The sequence below is a fragment of the Mustela lutreola genome, chromosome 6, assembly GCF_030435805.1.
Source record: "Mustela lutreola isolate mMusLut2 chromosome 6, mMusLut2.pri, whole genome shotgun sequence".
NCBI classification, from domain to species: domain Eukaryota; kingdom Metazoa; phylum Chordata; class Mammalia; order Carnivora; family Mustelidae; genus Mustela; species Mustela lutreola.
In genome coordinates this window covers 99826262-99845742 of record NC_081295.1, presented here as the reverse complement: position 1 = coordinate 99845742, position 19481 = coordinate 99826262, and the positions used below count along the sequence as shown (strand labels likewise).

At 42.4% G+C, this 19481-nt stretch overlaps 1 pseudogene; it reads right to left on the bottom strand.

The window, feature by feature from the left end:
* Window positions 1–3167: 3167 nt before the first annotated feature.
* Window positions 3168–3267, bottom strand: LOC131834964 (U6 spliceosomal RNA; annotated as a pseudogene).
* Window positions 3268–19481: the final 16214 nt, after the last annotated feature.

The window sequence follows — 19481 nt, the reverse complement described above, 5'->3', positions numbered from 1 at the left end:
CTCAATTTCGTATAAGTAATCGACAGTCTCTCTCCTGCTAGGCCGGAAGCACTCTGAGGGTAAGGACTGTGTCCGTCTTGCCATCACTGTTATTTCCAGGACCTAGCACAGTGCCTGGTCCATTTATTTGGCTACAAATTCATGGACGATTGATTTTGAGCTGTGCTGGGCGTCAGTTGCTTTGTCTGTGAAGCCAGGATAATAATCTCGTCTTACCATCACTAGATCTCTTTCTACACTGACATACAGGTTCTTGGGATGGGTATGAGAAGGAGACAGTATAACCTCTTAATTAAAAAAAAAAAAAAGTTTTTTAATAAGATTTTATTTTTATTTATTTGACAGATCACAAGCAGGCAGAGAGGCACTTGGGAGGGGTGGGGAAGCAGGCTTCCCGCTGAGCAGAGACCCCAGTGAGAGGCTCAATCCCAGGACCCTGAGATCATGACCTGAGCCAAAGGCAGAGGCTTAACCCACTGAGCCACCCAGGCACCCCCCCAAAAAAACAGTGTTAAGTGTAAAATTTTTTCATCATTTAAATGGTAGCTCTTCCTTACTTGAATGTTCCTAGGGAAATATGGCAAGCTCGATGGGAAGGAGATCAAGACACATCACAGCAAACTCCCCGTGAGAGTTTTCTCATTTTGTCCCCTCTTGTGACACGTTTTGCTAGGAGTCTGAAATGTGTGGCTGCATGCCTTCTGCTAGGGAAATTGTACCAAGGCAGGGATGGCTGGAGGAGCAGCAAGTGTTGATTTCCCAAGTGCTGTGTTCACAAAGGCAGGAAGGATAAGAAATCAGAAGCCCAACTTCGCTTAGCTGCAAAATGGAGTTTTTGAAAAAATACATAGCTGCACTAATCTCCCTGTGTTTTTCACAGAAAAATGATAGCGGCAAATGTATGACTTAGTGGGGAAAAGTCCTTTGGGCTGGCATTGGGTGTCTTGGATCCTAGCCAGGGCACACTCTGCCTTGTCCCTGGGCAAGCTGCACTTCCCTGTGGCTCAGTTTCCTACTTTGATCTGAATGTCTATGAGGCTCCTCTGGGCTCTGATTTTTTTTTTTTTAAGATTTTATTTGTTTGACAGAGATCACAAGTAGGCAGAAAGGTAGAGAGATGAGGAAGCAGGCTCCCCACAGAGCCGAGGCCCCCCAATGCGTGGCTCAATCCCAGGGTCCTGGGATCATGACATGAGCTAGTTGAAGGCAGAGGCTTTAACCCACTGAGCCACCCAGGGTTCTGGTGTTTTTAGGAAGGTAACATCAGTACAGACTGGGATAAGCCAAGTCCAGGTGCTGTTGCTATAAGGTGTCTCTTCCCATTCCCAGGTGATGCTGGTATCCCCCTAACCAAATCAGCTGGGCTAACACTTGAGTCCACTCCCATAGGGTGGGTGAGGCTGCTTGGCTCATTAAAAGCCCCTGGCCCAACTTCCCAAGTGACTGAGGACACAGTAAAGAGATGTGGGGCATTGGGGGGCTGTGGAGCAGAGCCCTGTGGAGGGGCTGCAAGAAGGGGGAGTTTCTCTCCCCCTGCAGCAGTTTCAAGGATTCAGTAGAAAACTTGTGAGCCCATCAGGTGCAGTCTTCCAGGTGTGAGTTTAGCTAGGCCAGGCAAAACTCAGCATAGTTCCTTAAAGCTGGAGCTTTCAAGAAGCCCAGACATTCGGCTAGGACCTACAGGGAGTATCCTGGGGCTTGGGGGTGAGGGCAGATTGGGTGCTAGGGAGGAGACTCTGCACACAAGTTGCTTGTGATATAACATCACACCTTTTCTCTGAAGCCTTGTGATGGGCGGTGCATGGCGGGATGTGGGAGAAAGTAGAGCGCAGGTGAAACACAACCTCTGAGAGTGTGCCGGAGGCCCAGGGAGAGCAGATTGTATATAATTATTGAATTAGTCTTTGGCTGGGGAGAATTCCGGGAAGGCCTCCAGGAGAAGTAGAACTCTCGACGTAGAGTTGGAGAAGCTGGGAGAAAGGCATTCCAGTGCCAGCAGAGCAGAGGTGCGTGGGGCAGAGAGGTGACTTGGGTGTCCCGGGAGTCAGCCAGACTGCCTCTTGGCTAGCCAAAGGCCCAAGCAAGGGCAGAGAGACATTTGGAAAAGTAGGTCATTGCTGAATCTGAGCCTAGAATACCATGTTAATGATTCTGGATTTAGCTTGTACACCAAAGTAAGAAATGGCTGATTGTGTTTACCCTGCAGATGGCTTTTGTCCGACCTGTTTAGTGTGTGTGTGTGTGTTTGATTTGAGCCAACTTTTTAAAAATATGGACGTGCATTTCACATTCTACCCAGATTTCCAGGTTCTCTTTAACCGACTGAGCCACACAACCATCCCCCTGCTCTTTCAAAAGATTTTATTTGTTTGAGAAACAGGGTGAGCGAGAGAGAGAGCACACAGGAGCAGAGGCAGAAGGAGAGGGGGAAGCAGGCTCCCCACTGAGCAGAGAGTCCAGTGCTCCAGCTTCTTAACCACAGGACAATCTGGCCTCACAGAGACAATCTGCAGGAGTGGAATAGCTGAGTCCCTTTCAGAGAGCTCCATAGAGTGCAGCAGGCGTGTCTGCATACCCGTCCCACCTAGCTCAGCTCATCTGTGGCACCCTCCAGACCCAGGCCATAGAAGGTTGCAGTTTGGGGTTAACAGTTAATGAGTAAGGCTAGTGGGGGAGGGTGCAGCATTTGGGTGGGGCAGGGGCAGGAATGGAGGCAGCATGCCCGCCAGAGACAGTTGGCAGAAGTTCCAGCAAGCGCCTCAGTGGTAGCGGGGCATGAAAAGAAAGCTGGTGTTCTGTGCCGAAGGAACAGGTGCTGCCTGGTGGTTTGATGTGGGGGCTGGTAAGGTCTCAGTCCCAAATTCCCTCTCAGTCAGTGTGAAGTCCATGCTCAAACCATAATTTACACCAGATCATTTCACCTCGCTTATCTCCTTTGATCTGCCACACGCATGAGCACAGGGTTAATACCGTCTGCCCTGTTCTGTGGGTGAAGAGGCTGAAGCTCCGAGGTGGGGGGTATTTGCCTAAAGCTGCTTAGCCAGGAAAGAGAAGAACCCGAACAAACCTTTGCCTTTGGGCTTCCAACCTGAAGCCTCATCTGCTGGTGAGGCACGCATTTTTGTGTTGCATAAGGGACTCCTCTCAGCATTTATCTTTAAAAAAAAAAAAAAAAGGAATGCTTCACGAATTTGAGTGTCATTCTCATGCAGGGCTTGTGAAAATCTATCATTCCAATTTGAACATATGCACTGCCAGAGTGAATGCCTCTCACTGTGCTCTTTTATTTTTATATTTACTTATTCGAGAGAGAGTGAAACAGCATGAGCAGGGTAAGAAGCAGAGGGGGAAGCAGACTCCCCACTGGGCAGGGAGCAGGGATCCTGATGCGGGACTGGATCCCAGGACCCTAGGATCATGACCTGAGCTGAAGGCAGATGCTTAACAACTGAGCCACCCAGGTGTGCCTCTCTGTGCTTTTTTAAAAATTGCAACTATATTTAGGTAGGAGACCACTCTCCCACTCCCAGCAGAGCATGATGGTCTCCTGAAGGATGAGGTATGGTAGCCTTGGGGGCTGGGCACTGGCTTGGAGCCCGCCTGCCTGGCCGAGAATCCCATGGCTCCCACTCCATGGCAAGTCACAAAATACTGTTGCCTCAGTTTCCTTGGGTGTAAGAAGTGGTGGCAGTGCCTACTTCGCAGGGATGCTACAAGGATTCACTGAGCCACTGTGTGCTCTCTCCTGGTTCTCCACACTTTTCAGAAGCCTGTTCCCGGCCCTGGGTGTCTTATGCTGAGCAGAGAATAGCAGGGGCATCGGGGAGACTCGCACAGATGTGGCTGGAGTACTGGTACATCCTCTCTGCACAGTGTTGGCCAACAGGAGGCTCTGTTGGTTGGCACAGAGCTTTCTGGGCCATGATGGGTGGTGGAGAGAGGGAGTTGATGATGGCACTTGCGCTAGCTTATGCCCTTTTCTTGGGCAGTCAGGCCTGGAGGCTTGTATTTCTGGCACAGCCAGAGCAAGGAGACTGGAGGAGGCTGGTGAAAAGCCTCAAGGCAGACTCCTTGCTGCCTGGTATAATCATTGGTGCTAAATAAGCTGGTATTGGGCCGACTGTGATAAGCACCTAGTGAAGCCCCTTCCGAAACCCCTGAACTCACAGCCTGCACCCCTCAGAATGCAGACACAGAGCTGGACTGATGTTTGTAGAGGCTAGGCAGTTGGCACAGCTGTGGTGAGTGGAACAAGGCCCCTGATGCCTAGGACCTGTGACAAAACAGTACACGGCCTGTAACTGATGGGATTAAAGGAAGGATTTTGAGATGGGGAGACTAGCCTGGGTTATTCAGATGGCCCAATCTAATCCCAGGGCTCCTTAAAAGCTGAGAAACTCTGCTAGCTGTGGATCAAGAGCGAGGGAGGCGTGGCTAAGGAAGATGCCTGTCACCTGCTTGGAAAAAGGAGGAAGGGGACCTTGAACGAAGAAGTGGGGATGGCCCCTAGAAACTGGGAGAAGCAAGGAGATAGATTCTCCCCTAGAACTTCCAAAAAGGAACACCATCCAGCAGACACCTTGATTTTAGCTCAGAAAGATTCACATCCCATTCCTACCCTCCAGAGATGCAGGAAACTCTCCTAGAACCAAGGAAAACAGGGCACAGAGAGGTTTCAGAGTCTTGAGTGTTTGGGTGGGATCAACAGTGAAGGAACTGTAACCCGAGTCAAAGGTCAAACCTAAAGTAATATATTTAAGGATATGTGAGCTGAGTTTTAGCTGGGCCTTGATGTGGAGTGAGTGTGACCCTCCACCCCCTCAGAAAGAGACTGTCCCTGAAGCCACCTCTCTAACTACTGCTCAAGACTTCTACTTAGTTCTCTCTCCTTCAGGATAACTCAAGTGGTTCTCAGTGAGGTGACAACAGGGGTAATTTTCCCTCAGGAAATATTTAGCAATGTCTGAGGAAATTTTTGGCTGTCAACTGGGAGGGGGATTGCTACTGGCACCTACTGGGTAGGGCCAACAGATATTGCTAAATAGCCTACATGGGCAGGAACTTACCCCTCCCACACACAGGGAAGAATGATCCCGCCATAAGTGTCAACAGTAGAAGTCTGAAAACCCCAGTGGGAGACAAGACTGGGAGGAATGGGTTCAAATCCACGTGGCTGATGAGTGAGAGACAACCCTGCTTCTCTGTTCCTCACTGAAAGGCAGTCACCCCTCAAGCCAGTCCCCTGAGTGCACCAAGTCTGATTGGTTCCTCTGCCCACGCATAGGACCAACCCCAACTCAGGCCTTTATGACAGGCAATAACTGGGATGACTAAACTGGGATGGTTTTTTTTTCCCCCCCATCGGCTTTATTTATTTGAGAGAGCAAGAAAGAATGAGAGCTTGAGCAGGATGAGGGGCAGAGGGAGGGGGAGAAGCAGATTTCCCACTGGGCAGGGAGCCTGTTGTAGGGCTCGATCCCAGGACCTTGGAATCATGACGTGAGCTGAAGGCAGATGCTTAAACCCACTGAGTCACCCAGGCATCCCGTGAAGGTAGTTTCAATTCTGAGTAGCCACCAATGGCACAGGGGGAGTCTTTCTGTAAAACCGCTCATTTCCTGGTTAGTATACCTCCTGTTTTTTGGAGGTGTCTGTCCCATTCCAGCAATGTCCCCTTGACCATGTCTTCCCAGAGCTGAGGAGAGAATTCCAGGGACTATTTCAGTGATCAGGATATAGAGCTAATCTCAGGGCAGCCTCTGATTGACCCAGAGCTCTTCTCCTTCTGTATTTCCCCATCATCCCTACCCATCAACGTAAACCAGATGGTCGCTGCCTACCTTGGTCTGGCAGAGGATAGAACCCATGGTTAAGGTGTAAAGGCCTCGGCCACAGGAACTTCAATAAGTAGGCTTTGAAATAATTTTCATTTCTAGTTTTCAGGGAATTTGACACACTTTATCTGGTATAAACAGAGGTTCTCCCCACTGTACAAATGAGAAAGCAAGGCTTTGAAAGAGGATGTTTCTCAAACGTGAGGGACTGTGGTTCTAGGTGGTGAAACCCCTAACTACCTACCCGGAAACATCAGGATAATCTTCACCAAATTATTCCCCAGGCCAACAGTTAGTGTTACCACATCTAGAGTTGAAAAGCATTAAGCTCACACTATACTCACACCTTTCATCACCCCATTTCTCACCACTGTGATAACCACAATTAGTACCCCTCACCCTCCCCATACCAAACCCTGCCGGGTGAAAAACTGGCAAGGAGACAGTAGGAACATCTTCCCAGCATACCTGTGTCCCACAGCACATACAGACAAGGGTGACCCGGGTACTTATTACTGAATGGCAGACGTGAGGCCGGCATGTGCAAACAGTGGTTCTCTCTGGTAGCAGCTTTATGGATAAATGCTACTTTCTTCTTCACGCCTCTCTCTGTTTTCCAAAATGTGTATATTCATTCTATAATCAGGAAAAAAATAAGTTTTGAAACCAACATTTCCTAAGAAATAATACAGGAAAGTTGCAAGTCTAGAACCTACATCTTTTCAAACTAAGCCAGACTCTGTTGTCTTTTCTTTTCAGTAACGTTTGCCAAAAAGTTTGGAAAGTTCACAGGTGCTTTCCAGGGGGCTGTGTCCTTGGAAAATGGAGGACAAAAAGGCAAAGTATTATTGCCTGTCCCAGAAGGATTAGGGCGAGGGCTGTGGCGTGCTTCCTCCATGGTAGCTGACCCTAAGGGTCCAAGCAACATGGTAGCCACGTGGGCAGCTCTCCTCACACTCAGAGAAGTCTGCTTAATGATGGTCTCAGTAGGAGAGAAGCCTGTTCTTGTTTTTTGTTTTTTTTTTTTAATTGTTTCAGTTGCAAGAGAGCACAAGTAGGGAGCAGAGTGGAGGGGAAGGAGAGGAGCAGAGGCAGAGGGAGAAGCAGACTCCCCACTGAGCAAGGAGCCCAATGTGGGACTTGATCCCAGAACCCTGGGATCATGACCTGAGCTGAAGGCAGATGCTTTACTGACTGAGCCACCCAGATGACCAAGATTATTCATGATTTTACAGTCTTCTTTCTGGGAGCTCCTACTTTAGGAGCTATCTTCTCCAGCCACCTGAGTGGTACTGTTCTTTTAGAGAATCCCTTGCAGTAATAGTTTCCATAGATAGAGAGCTGTTTAGGAGCTGGGGCTTAGCATCTGTAGTCTTTTGTTATCACAGCTACCCTGCAGGTAGCTGGTCATCATCATCCCTAGTTTACAGTAAGGCTCCAGGGGGTAAGTGAGATAACTAGTGCTAGTAACTGTGGAAGTTCACAGCCAAAGCTGTCTCTAACTCCCAAGTCCAGGGTTGTCTTACTGTTTTCTGCTACTTTCTTCTCCCTTCAAGTTCTGAGTTAGGGGAAGGCATTACTCCTTCCTGTTTGGGGGAAGAAGGTCCTTTCTCTCCTGTTCAGTTCCAAAGGATCCAAAAGGATCCAAAGGAATCATGTTTAAGGTTTGAAAGATGTACAGATGACAGCCTCTAGATCTATAGAAGCCCCAGTGTTAATCACGTGCTCTGAATGGTACTCCCCTCTTCCACAGTAGGCTTGAATTGGGGGCACACAGGCAAGGAACTCCTCCTCTCACACCCTGATAGTAGAGAAGATCACAAACCTCCCCCTCCACTGCGAGGGTTCCTACGATGGTCAAACTTGCAATCATCTTGCATTTATTGACCATTTACTATGTGTCAGGCTCTGAGCTCATGTCCTTTGATCGAATTTGTGGTCTTTGTACCACATGGAGGTGCCTCACAGATGGGAATGAAGAAGGATCAAGGCAGGAGGGGGAACTTAGCTCTACTTTACAGCTCAAGGGAGTGTGAGTCATGAGGCAAGGGGAAGGTATCACTCATCAACAGACCACATCAATCTGGGATTGTGAGTTCAGGCCTGCAGCAACTAGCCATATAGCAGAAAATCAGACTGCACTAGGGAACAGAGGGGAGGGAAGGAGGAACTGGCATACTGATGCACACTTTCTTGCTGTTGGTGATTGCTGGCACCAGGCCCTACTGGCTGACGGTAGTCGACGGCGAGCCTTCCAAGGGCAATGAGCAGCGTCCCCCGGGAGTCAGTCTACACCCACCGAAGAAGGACCAAAGCCATTTTCTTCTTTGCTGTCAGGAGCAAGAGAAATAGCCAGACCAGGACAAATAACTTAGATTCCAAGTTAAATCTGATTAAAAGCTGTTTGTAGGGCAGTGGCCTTGTATTTAGAGTCACCATTCATCCCAGTTCGTCCAGTTTAACAGGCCCAGTTTGTGCTTGTTGTCTCAGTTCTCAGTGAGATGAGAAAACACACTCCTCTTTCCACTAAAAAATACTCTGATTTTGCCAACAAAGGGACGATAGGGTCACCTCGCTTATGCAGCAGGCGTCAACTTACTGCTCCTTTGGCCTCCACGCAATAAAATGGATGGATTTCCTGTGTTTGACGAAAGGTTAGTCTACACAGACTTCCATTTTGTGAGAGAGAAGTGGAGGCCACTGAGGACATTTCCACCCCATCCACCTTCAGTCGGCTGGGCGTGCATGGCTGCGCGTGCGTGCGTGCGTACGCCATTCTTTGAGCGGTCCTGCGCGCTTTTGTGAATCTCCGTTCCACGACCAAATGTCTCCTGCAGTCTCAAGAACAAGGTAGAGATCAGGGAGCCTTGAGTGGATTTAATAGCGAAGAGCCAAACCTTGCGTCCCGCGGTATAGACTATGGGAGGCGACGCTGGGGGCCTCCAAATACCAAGTAGTCCCAAACTGAGCTATTTGCCTGTGAAACGGGGACAGCTTGGCCTCTCTTCTACCCCTTCCTATCTTTCTTCCCCTTACCGCTTCCCCAGATGATTCATCCCAGGATCCCTCTCCTATTCTTCCAAAATAGGATATTCTGTTTCCTCAAACAGCCAAGATAAACTGGCCAGATAAAAATGGGCCAAAACAACTGGGATTCCTTTGGCTGACATACTGGGGACTTCCGCATGGCAGGAGTCAGAGCTCTGACATCAAGATGGCATTTCATGTTTGGATGCACACCTTAATTCCTAGATCCTGTCATTTGCAGCTTGGAAGGCCAATCTGCAGGATTTGGGAGTGCTCTGTTTTCTTGTCAATGTGAGAAATGGCTCCCCATAGACTTGACTACAAATAAAAGCAAAAATAATGGTGGGACAAGAGTGTCACCTAGTGGCAAAGGTATGCTTTCATTTTTTTGTTTGTTTGTGTCAATAAACAAAAATATCAAAAGCCCATAGAATGTGCCCAGTGCTCACTAGGGATTATTGTTATTATTTTAATTGAAGTATAGTTGGTATACAATTTCACACTAGTTTCCAGGGTGCAACATAGGTGATTTTTGCAAGTCTATGTGTTATGCTGTGCTCACCACAAGAATAGTTACCGTCTGTCACCATACAGTATTATTAGAATACCGTTGTGTATCTTTCCCGTGCTGTACATTTTATGCCCATGACATTCCATAGCTGGAAACCTATACGTCACACTGCCTTTCACCCTCTTTGCACATCCCCCTACCACTTCTCCTCTGACAACCATCCGTCTATTCTCTGTAATTTTTAGGTTTTTTTCCGGCCTTTTGTTTGTTTATATATTTGGGGTTTTTTTTTAGATTCCACATATAAGTGAAATCATAAGGTGTTTGTTTTTCTCTGTTTGACTTGTTTCACTTAGCTTAATAACCTTCCAATTCATCCATGTTGTTGCACATGGCAAGAGCCCATTCTTTTTCATGACTGAGTAGTATTCCACTTGTGTGTATACACACCATTTCTTTATGCATTCATAAATCAACAGACACTTGGGTTGGTTCCGTATCTTGGCTACTGTAGATAATACTACAGTAAACACAGAGGTGCATGTATCTTTTTGAATTTGTGTTTTTGTTTTCTTTGGGTAAATGCCCAGTGGTGGAATCTTAGATTTTTGAGCTTTAATTTTTTGATAAAACTCCATACTGTTTTCCACAGTGGCAGTGCCAATTTACATTCCCACGAAAAGTACACAAGTGTTCCTTTTTCTCCATATCCTCATCAACACTTGTTATTTCTCATCCTTTTGATTCTAGCCATTCTGAATGGTGTAAAGTGATATCCCGTGGTAGTTCTGATTTGCTTTTCCCTGATGAGTGATGTTGAGCATGTTTTCTTATGTCTGTTGGCCATTTGTATGTCTTCTTTGGGGAAATTTCTGTTTAGGTCCTCTGCTCATTGTCTAATTGGATGATTTGGTTTTTTGGTACTGAGTTATAGAAGTTTTTTTGTATATTTTGGATATGAACCTCTTACTGGATATACCATTTGCATAGCTCTTGTCCCACTCAGTGGGTTGCCTTTTGGTTTTATTGATGGATTCCTTTGCTGTGCAAAAGCTTTTTAGTTTAATGCAATTTCAGTAGTTTATTTTTGCTTTCGGTCCCCTTGTCTGAGGAGACGTATCTAGAAAAATACTGCTAAAGCTAATATCAAAGAAATTACTGCCTATTTTCTTCTAAGATTTTTATGGTTTCATGTCTCACATTGAGGTTTTTAATGAGTTTTGAGTTTATTTTTGTGTGTGCTGTGAGAAAGTGGTCCAGGTTCATTCTTTTGCATGTAGCTATTCAGTTTTCCCAGCACCATTTATTGAAAAGACTGTCTTTTCCCCCATTGTATATTCTTGCCTCCTTTCTTGTAGATTCATTGACCATTAAACCATTTTTTTTCCTGGGCTCTGTGTTCTGTTTCACTGGTCTGTGTGTCTCCTTTTGTGCTGGCTCAATATTGTTTTGATCACTACAGCTTTGTAGTATATCTTGAAATCTGGAGTTGTGAAACTTTAAGCTTTGTTCTTCTTTCTCAAGATCGCTTTGGCTATTTGGGGTCTTTGGTGATTCCATATGAATTTTAGGACTGTTTGCTTTGGTTCTGTGAAAAATGCCCTTGGTATTTTGATTGGGATTGCATTGAATCGGTAGATTGCTTTGGCTGCTACGAACACTCTGACGATATTAACTCTTCCAATCCATTAGCATGGGCTGTCTTTCCATTTGTTTGTATCATCTTCAGTTTCTTTCACCAGGACTTTATGGTTTTCAGAATACAGGTCTTTTACCTCCTTGGTTAAATTTATTCCTAGATATTTTATTCTTTGGGGTATAATTGTAAATGAAATTGTTTTCATAAATTCTGCTTCTGCTACTTCATTATTAGAGTATGAAAACACAGCCAATTTCTGTGTATTCATTTTATATCCTGCAAGTTACTGAATTCATTCATTCTGATAGTTTTCTATGTATAGTATTGTGTCATCTGCAAATAGTGACGGTTCTACTTCTTCCTTGCCAATTTGGATGCCTCATTTCTTTTTCTTGTCTGATTGCCATGGGTGAAAGTAGTGAGAGTGAAAATCCTTGTCTTGTTCCTGGTCTTAGAGGAAAAGCTCTCAGTTTTCACTGTTGAGTATGATGTTAGCTGTGGGTTTGTTATATGTGGCCTTTATTATGTTGAGGTGTGTTCCCTCTAAACTTACTCTGTTGAGAATTTTTATGATGAACAGAAGCGAATTTTGTTATATTCTTTTTCTGCATCTATTGAGATGATCCTAGGATTTTCATCCTTGGTTTTGTTGCTGTGGTGTAGCATGTTGATTGATTTTGTGAATATTCAGCTATCTTTGCATGCCTAGAATACATCCCAGTTGATCATTGTGAAAGATATTTTTAATGTATTGTTGAATGTGGTTTGCTAATATTTTGCTGAGGATTTTTGCATCTATATACATCAGCATTATTGGCCTATGATTTTCACTCTTTTTTAGTGTCTTAGTCTGGATTTGGTGTCAGGGTAATGTTGGCCTCGTAGAATCCATTTAGAAGCTTTCCTTCTGTTTTTCTTCCATCCTCTCTCACAATAGTTTGAAGAGAATAGGTATTCACTCTCCTTTAAATGTTTGGTAAAATTCACCTATGGATACATCTGGTCCCAGACTTTTGTTTGTTGGGAGCTTTTGGTAACCAATTCAGTCTCATTACTAGGAATCAGTCTGTTCTGAATTTTTATTTCTTCCTGATTTAGAATTATAGAAGATTATGTTTCTAGGAATTTATCCATTTCTTCTAGTTGTTCAGTTTGTTGGCATATTGTTTTTCAGAGTAGTCTCTGTAATCCCTTGAATTTCTATGGTGTTGCTGCCACTTTCCCTGTTTCATGTCAGATTTTGTGTCCTCCCCCGCCCCTTTTTTTCCCTTGAGTCAGGCTAAAGGTCTGACTTAAATTTTAGTTTATTTTTCAAAGAACCAGTTCTTAGTTTCATTGATCTTTTCTATGTTTTCAGCTTTTGTTTCTTTGTTTGTTTTTAGTCTTTATTTCTGCTCTGATCTTTATTATTTCCTTCCTTCTACTAACCTTGGGCTTTGTTTGTACTCCCTTTCCTAGTCCTTTAGGTGTAAGGTTAAATTGTTTATTTGAGATTTTTCTTGTTTCTTGAGATAGGCTTGTGTTTGCAATAAATTTTCCTCTTAGAACTGCTTTCACTGTGTCCCAAAGATTTTGGACCATTATGTTTTCATCTTCACTTTTCATTGGGTATTTTAAAATTTCTTCTTTGATTTCTTTATTGCCCATTGGCTGTTCAGTAGCATGCTTTTTGGGCTCCACATGTTTGTGGTTTCTTTTCTGGTGAATGTTTTCTTTTGATTCATACAGCTGTGGTTAGAAAAAGATGCATGATAGGATTTCAGTCTTCTTAAATTTATTGAGACTTGTTTTGTGGCCTAATATATGACCTCTCCCAGTGAATGTTCCATGAATACTTACAAAGAATGTGTATTCTGTTGATTTTGGAGGGAAAGTTGTGTATATATCTGTTAAGTCCATCTGGTCTACTGTGTCCATTCAAAGACACTGTTTCCTTGTTGATTTTCTGCCTGGGCGATCTATCCATTGAAGTAAGTGGAACGTTAAAGTCCCCTATTATTGTATTACTGTCAGTTTCTCTCTTTATGGCTGCTAGTATTTGCTTTATGTATTTAGGTGCTCCAATGCTGGGTACATAATAATCTGTATTCTTTTGTCAGATTAATTCCTTTATCATAATGCAGTGTCCTTCTTTGTCTCTTGCTACTATCTTTGTTTTAAAGTCATTTTGTCTGATCTTAGTATTGGTATATCAGCTTTTTTAAATTTGGGGTTTTTTTTTTTTTTTGGTTGAAACAAATGTTACATTAGTTTCAGGTGTACAACTTAGTTATTTCACAAATTTATGATACGTTATGTTCATTGCAATTATAGCTACAGTCTGCTCCATTACATCACTATTATAATTGACTGTACTCCTTATGCTCTGCTTTTTATTCCTGTGATTTACTCATTCCATAACTCAAGATCTGAATCTCCCTCTTCCTTCACCCATTTTGCCCATCCCCCACCTCTCTCCTGCCCTGGCTATCAACTGTTTGCTTTCTGTATTTATGGTTCTTTTCTTTTTAAAAGATTATTTATTTATTTGAGAGAGATGCGAAAGAGAACACAAGCAGGGGGTGGGAAGAGGGAGAAGCAAGCCTCCCGCTGAGCAGGGAGCCCAGTGTGGGGCTCCATTCCAGGACCCCAGAATCATGACCTGCTCTGAAAGCAGACAGTTAACTGACTCAGCCACCCAGGCACCCATGTATTTATAATTCTTATTTAGCTTTTTGTAGATCTTGTTTTTTAGATTCTACATATGGGTGGAATCATGATCTTTGTCTTTCTCAGTCTGACTTATTTCACTTAGCATAATAGCCTCTAGGACTGCCCATGTTGACTCAAATGACACAATCTCATCCTTTTTTATGGCTTTGTAATATTCCTTTGTGTATATATACCACATTTTCCTTTCTATTCATCTATTGGTCGATACTTAGGTTGCTTCCATGTCTTTTTTTTTTCTTTTAAAGATTTACTTATTTATTTGAGAGCATGAGAGAGCGAGAAAGAAGGAGCAGGGGGAGGGACAGAGGGACAGGGAGAAGCAGACTCCCTGCTGAGCAGGGAACCTGCTGTGGCACTTAATCCCAGAACTCCAGGATCATGACCTAAGCCAAAGACAGACTCTTAACTGGCTAAACCACCCAGGTGCCCCAAGGTGCTTTCATGTTTTGCCTGTTGTAAATAATATTGCAATAAACATAGGTTGCGTATATCTTTTTGAGTAAGTGTTCCTCATTTTCCCTGGGTAAGCCCAATAGTGGAATTATTGGCTCGTATGGTATTTCTGTTTTAGGTCTCTAATCCATTTTGAGTTTATTTTTGTATACGGTGTGAAAGTTGTCTAGCTTCTTTTTGTTTTTTACATGTAGCTGTCCAGTTGTCCAAGTACTATTTATTGAAAAGACTGTTTGTTCCCCATTATATATTCTTGCCTTTTGTGTCATAGATTAATTTACCATATATCTGTAGGTTTATATCTGGGACTCTGTCCTGTTCTGTTGATCTTTGTGTCTTATTTTTGTGCCATATCATATTGTTTTGGTTACTGCAGCTTTGTAGTATATCTTGAAATCTGGAGTTGTGCTGCCTCCAGCTTTGTCCTTCTTTCTCAGGAGTGCTTTGGCTATACAAAATCTTCTATGGTTCCATATCAGTTTTCAGAATATTTATTCTAGCTTTCAAGAAATGTTTGTATTTTGATAGAGATTGCCTTGGATCTGTATATTGCTTTGGGTAATATAAACACTGGCCATATTAATTTTTCCAATCCATGAGCATAGAATATATTTCCATTTGTTTGTATAGTCTTCAATTTTTTTTTCGTTAGTGTTTCACAGTTTTCAGAGTACAGATCTTTCACATCTTTGGGTAAGTTTATTCCTAGGTATTTTATTCTTTCTGGTGCAATTATAAATGATGGTGTTTTAAACTTCTCTCTATGATTTTGTTAATGTATAGAAATGCTACTGATTTCTCTGCATTAGTTTTGTATCTTGCCACTTTATTAAGGTTTTTTAATTACTTCTAGTAGTTTTGTTTTGTTTTGTCTTATTTGCTGAAATCTTTAGGATTTTCTATGTATAGTATCCTGTCATCTGAGTAGTGACAGCTTACCAACATGGATGTCTCTTCTTTTTCTTATCTGATTGCTGTGGCTAGGACTTCTAGTACTATGTAATAAAAATGGTGAAAGTGGGTATCCTTGTCTTGTTCCTGATCTTAGAGAGAAAGCTCTCAGTTTTCCTCCATTGAGGATGATGTTAGCTGTGGGTATTTCATGTATGGCCTTTAATAGGTTGAGATATGTTCCCTCAGATCTCATTTATTGGAGAATTTTTATTGTGAATGGATTTTGAATCTTGTCAAATACTTTTTCTGCATCTGTTGAGATGAGCATATGGTTTTTATTCTTGATTTTGTTGATATAGTATATGTCATTGATTGATTTGCAAATATTGCATTCTAGGAATAAATCCCATCTGATCATGGTGAATCATCTTTTTAATGTATTGCTATATGTGGTTTCCTAATTTTTTAAAAAGATTTTATTTATTTATTTGACAGAGAAACAGCAAGAGAAGGAACACAAACAGGGGGAGTGGGAGAGAGAGAAGCAGGCTTCCTGTGGAGCAGGGAACCTGATGTGGGGCTCAATTCCAGTACCCTAGCTGGGATCAGAACCTGAGCCAAAGGCAGCCGCTTAACTGACTGAGCCACCCAGGTGCCCCTTCCTAATATTTTGTTGAGGATTTTTGTATCTATGTCTATCAGAGATATTGGTCTGTAGTATGAGTGTGTGTGTGGGGGGGTGCTTTTTGTGTTGATGTCTTTGGTTTTGGTATCAGGGTAATAATGTCCTTGTAGAAGGTATTTGGGAGCTTTCCTTCCTCTTTTATTTTTCCCCTCTGAATAGTTTGAGAAGAATAGGTATTAACTCTTCTGTAAATATCTGGTAGAATTCACTTGTGAATCCATCTATTCCTGGACTTTATTTTTGGTAGTTTCTTCTTTTGTTTAAGATTTTATTTATTTATTCGACAGGGAGAGACACAGAGAGAGAACACAAGCAGGGGAAGGGCAGATGGAGAAGCAGGCTTCCCACTTAGTGGGGAACCTGATGCAGGGCTTGATCCCAGGACCCTGGGATCATGACCCTAGCTGAAGGCACTCAACAAATGAGCCCCCCCAGGTGCCCCTTTTGGTAGTTTTTTGATTACTGATTCAGTTTTGTTACTTGCAGTTGGTCTACTCAGATTTTTTATTCTTGGTTTAGTTTTGGAAGATTGTATGTTTCTAGGAGTTAAATTCATTTTTTCTAGGTTGTCCAGTTTGTTGGCATATAATTTTTCATAATATTCTCATAATCCTTTGTATTTTCTGGAGTCGATTATTACTTTTCCTCTCTCATTTCTGATTTTTATCTGGGTCTGTTCTCTTCTTCAAAAAATTATTTTTATTAACATGTAATGTTTATTTGTCTCAGGGGTTCAGGTCTGTGAATCATCAGGCTTACAAACTTCACAGCACTCACCATAGCACATACTGTCCCCAATGTCCATAACCCAACCTATCCTACCACTGCCCCAGCAACCCTTAGTTTGTTTTGTGAGATTAAGAGTCTCTTCTGGTTTGTCTTCCTCCCAATCCCATCTTGTTTCATTTTGGGTCTGTTCTCTTTTTTGTTTGGTCTGGCTAAGGATTGGTCAATTTTGTCTTTTCTATTGTTTTGTTTTGTTTTTTGTTTTTTGGTTTTTTTTTTTTTAAGATTTTATTTATTTATTTGACAGAGAGAGATCACAAGTAGGCAGAGAGGCAGGCAGAGAGAGAGAGGAGGAAGCAGGCTCCCTGCTGAGCAGAGAGCCCGATGTGGGACTCGATCCCAGGACCCTGAGATCATGACCTGAGCCGAAGGCAGTGGCTTAACCCACTGAGCCACCCAGGCGCCCCTGTTTTTTGTTTTTTGTTTTTTGTTTTAGTATGTACGTCATTTATTTCAGCTCTAATCTTTATTATTTCCTTTCTTCTACTTACCTTGATGTTTTTTTGTTCTTCTTTTCCTAGGACCTTTAGGCATATGGTTAGATTGTTTAAGATTTATCTTGTTCCTTGAGATAGTCCAGTATTACTGTATACTTCTCTCAGAACTGCTTTCTTTGTGTCCCAGAGGTTTTGGACTATACATTTTCATTTTCATTTGTCACCATGTATCTTTTTTTAAATTTCTTCTTTGATTGCTTCACTGACACCTTGGAATTTTAGTGTCATGTTGTCTAGTCTCCTTGTGCTTGTGGTTTTTTCCCAGTTTTTTTTTTTTCTTGTGATTGATTTCTAGTTTCGTACTATTGTAGACAGAAAAGATGCATATGAGTTCAGTCTTCTAAATTTGCTGAGGCTTATTTTATGGCCTACTATGTGATTTATTCTAGAGAATATTCCATGTGTACTTGAAAAGAATGTGTATTCTGTTGGTTTTGGATAGGATGTTCTGTATGTATCTGTTCATCTGGTCCAATGTGCCATTCAGAGACACTCTTCCCTTATTAATTTGCTGTTGGGATGATCCATTGATGTAAGTAGAGTGTTAAAGTACCCTACTATTATCATCTTACTGTCACTTTCTCTTAATGTCCATTAATATTTGTTTCATGTATTTAGGTGTTCCAGTGTTGGGTGAGTAGATATTTACAATTGTTATATCCTCTTGTTGGATTGATTCCTTTATGTAATGTCCTCCTTTGTCTCTTGTTATAGTTTTTATTTTTAAGTCTATTATGCGTGATGTAAATGTTGCTATGGCTTTTTTGTCACTTCCATTTGTATGGTGAATGTTTCTCCATCCTTTCCCTTTCGGTCCATATGGGTCTTTAGGTCTGATACAAGTCTTTTCATAGGCATCATATTAGATGGATATTGTTTTTTTTGTTGTTCATTCCACCATTCTCTCTTTTCATTTTAGTATTTATGCCATTTACATTTAAAGTAATTATTGATTGATATGTGGTAATCGCCATTTTTAAAATTTGTTTTCTGGTTGTTTTTGTATATCTTCTCTTGTTCTCTTTGTGATTATTTGTAGTGTTTTGTTTGGCTTTGTCTTTATTTTTTGTGTATCCACCATAGGTTTTGGGCCTGTCATTACCATGAGGTTCATATATACCATCCTAAGTAAATAGCCGTTCATATTAATTTGTTGGTTATTTAAGTTCAAACATATTCAAAAAAATTTATTAATTAGGAAAGAAAAATTTTCCCCTTTCTCTTCCCTTTTTCACTCTCCTCTCCAAATTTTATATATATGCTATCATATTTTACATCTTCTTGTTCATGTTTTTCTGATCTTTTTTGAAGTTATTTATTTATTTATTTATTTGACAGAGAGAGAGAGATAGAGAAAGCATAAGTAGGCAGAGGGCAGGCAGAGGGAGAGAGAGAAGCAGTCTTCCTGATGAACAGGGAGCCCAACCAGGGCTTGATCTCAGGACCCTGGGATCATGACCTGAGCGGAAGGCAGCTGCTTAACTGACTAAGCCACCCAGGTCCCCCTCTTATGTCTTAATGGACATTTCTTTTCCACTTAAAGAAGTTTCTTTCACATTTCTTCTTTTTTTTTTTTTTAAGATTTTATATATTTATTTGACAGAGAGAGATCACAAGTAGACAGAGGAGCAGGCAGAGAAAGAGGAGGAAGCAGGCTCCCCACCAAGCAGAGAGCCCCATGCGGGGCTCGATCCTAGAACCCTGGGATCATAACCTGAGCTGAAAGCAGAGGCTTTAATCCACTGAGCCACCCAGGCGCCCCTTCTTTCACATTTCTTTCTTTTTTTTTTTTTTTTTAAGATTTTATTTATTTGACAGAGATCACAAGCAGGCAGAGAGAGAGGAGGGAGCAGGCTCCCTGCTGAGCAGAGCGCCCGATGTGGGGCTCGATCCCATGATCCCTGGGATCATGACCTGAGCCAAAGGCAGAGGCTTTAACCCACTGAGCCACCCAGGCACCCCTTCTTTCACAGTTCTTATAAGGCTGGTTTAGTGGTAATAAACTACTGTCTGTATATTTTGTTTGGGAAACTCTTTTTTTTTTAAATTTTCAAAGTTTTTATATTAATTCCCATTAGTTAACATACAGTGTTCTATTAGTTTCATGTGCACAGTATAGTGATTCAACAATTCCATATATCACCCAGTGCTCATTACAAGTGTACCTTTTAATCCCTGTCACCTATTTAACCTACTTACCTCCCTTTGGTAACCATCAGTTTGTTTTCTGTAGTTACGGTCTGTTTATTGGTTTGTCTCTTTCTCCCTTTGCTTGTTTGCTCTGTCAAATTCCACATGTGAGTGAAATCATACAGAATTTGTCTTTCTCTGACTTATTTTGCTTAGCTAGTATTCTCTCTACTCCATCCATTCTGTTCCAGATATCAAGATTTTATCCATTTTGTTCCAGATATCAAGATTTAAGTTTATAGCTAACTAATAT